This window comes from Camelina sativa, chromosome 13 (assembly GCF_000633955.1).
Source record: "Camelina sativa cultivar DH55 chromosome 13, Cs, whole genome shotgun sequence".
In the NCBI taxonomy this organism is placed as follows: Eukaryota; Viridiplantae; Streptophyta; class Magnoliopsida; order Brassicales; family Brassicaceae; genus Camelina; species Camelina sativa.
The window spans coordinates 12,662,197-12,664,482 of record NC_025697.1 but is presented as its reverse complement, the minus strand read 5'-3'; positions in this window follow the sequence as shown (position 1 = coordinate 12,664,482).

Genomic DNA, 2,286 nt, shown 5'->3' with positions numbered 1-2,286 from the left:
TTGCACTGTGTGGGGTGATCTTGCAAAGGCCTTTGATACACATATAAAAGAACATCAAGATACTGTTGTCGTTTGTGTAGTACGATTTGCATGCTTGAAGGAATGGAAAGGTGATTTCTGACTTTCTTATAATCTTCGAACTTATGATTATTAAATCTAACATTGCCAATTAAATCAAAATTTCAGGGAACTATAGTATTTCCAATGCGTTCAACTCAACCGATATTATGATAAATCCAGTTATGCCTGAAGTGGAAGCGTTCCGAAAAAAGTAAATATATATATATATATATATCCCTTCTATATTACTCAGCGATACATGCTATAAACGTTTATCTGTTCTTATTATTATCATAACTTTACAGGTTGCCCACTGATGCTATAGATTTAGTACAACTTGAAGATGAACCAAGTCCCCAAAAATCAAAGGTGACATTATATGAGGAGTTTTTTTATTATTAACGAGAAATATACTATGGACCAAGTCGTTTATGCACTTGAGGTAATGTTTGTAAAAATTTAATTGATATCATCTAATTTGAATTGTTTTGAAAAATTGTTTAAGTCAACAAACGTTTGGTTAATTCATTATAGACGCGAACATGTGTGACAATCGCCACAATATATTCTGTTGAAGTATTGCCTAAATGGTATTATATTGCCTGTAAAGTTTGCAATAAGAAGGTGCAGCCATACCCACTAGAATCTCAATGTGGAAAAGAACTACTTTATAGTTGTGGGGTTTGTGATGTTGATGTTACAGATGTTGATTAAAAGTAAGTATCTCTTGAATTGTTAAAATGTTTCTTAAGATTTGTTATTTGGAACTATTTATACATTTTAATTTATGTTAAACTGTTTGAAAGGTATAAACTCATACTTCATGTCGGTTATGGAAGTTCACAAAAGATTAAACTGCTCTTCTTTGACGGTCTTGCTCAACTATTTATTGGAAAAAAAGCCGAAGAACTGGCTTTGGAAAATTCAAAAGTATGTAACATTTGACCTCTGTTTAGCTTTAAAGATATATAAACAAATATTAAAACATGTGTCTACCTATGGTCAGGAGGATATTGCAGCTATTCCCGAATCTCTTTCGGTCTTAGTAGGGAAGACTATGTTGTTTAAAATTTCGATTACAATCGATAATTTAAAGAGCGACAAATCTGCTTATGTTGTTGAAAAGTTTTGGGAAAAGGATGACATGGTTGTTCAATTCGGCAAGGTACTAAAGAAAAAACAAAAACTCATAATACCATTATTAATATTATATCATTTAAATGTTTTTTAATCTTAATGTATAAAATTTAATTGTAGGAACTTTATGGAAGGAATGAGCTTTCAAATATTACTTCGGATAAGAATGATTATAAGTTGCAAATCGCCCCAGCTGAATCGAGTTTGGCTTCGTCTAAGAGAGATCATACAGAAACCGATGTTGTGTCGGCCGGGGGTCATAGCATGAAGACAAGGAAAAAGATCAAAACTGAATCTAAAGACTGAACAATTTCCATCACTTCAGATCATTTTCCGTTCTGTTATTGCTTTTTATTTATTTATACTTTCAATGGGATTATGTTTTTAGAGAAATTTTAAAAATTTCAAACCATTTCAGTCACTTTAAACAAAGATTTATATATATAATTTGACATAAATAAAATAATCATGGTATACAATAGATTTGGAAATATTGATATTTAGTATAATTAAGTAACTATTATTATAATTAAAGACAAAAATGATCCAAAAGTTAAAATTATTATTTTTTAACCAGAAAAAAAGGTTCAAAAGAACGTTAGTACGTTAAAATAAATGGAAAAGTTAATAGCCTGAATATTCATTACGAAGCCTGACTATTCATTACGAAAATTTACAAAAATGAACATTCGCTTTATCTAAATAAGTATATTTAAATTAAATAACTTAATGTTAAAATTAAATATTGACAAAATTCAATACGAAGTTTGAGGAAATACAATATTCTCGTATTTAAAAACTTATCTTCTACATGTTATATATATATATAATTCTTATTATTGTACCATGTCAACTCGGAACAAATAAAAGCCATCTATAGAGTTCTTGCTGCTTGACGTAAGAGGTAACGCAATATTAAAGCTTTTTACAATATTTTGAATCATTGTAATTTCATACTCACATGTTTTAAATGCATATTTGAAGAATTATAATGAAACGTTCAATCGGAGTTCGTCGATTTACCAAGAAAAGTTCAAAACCTGAAGAATATGCGCTTCGTACGCAACTTCAACCAGAACAATTGATTTT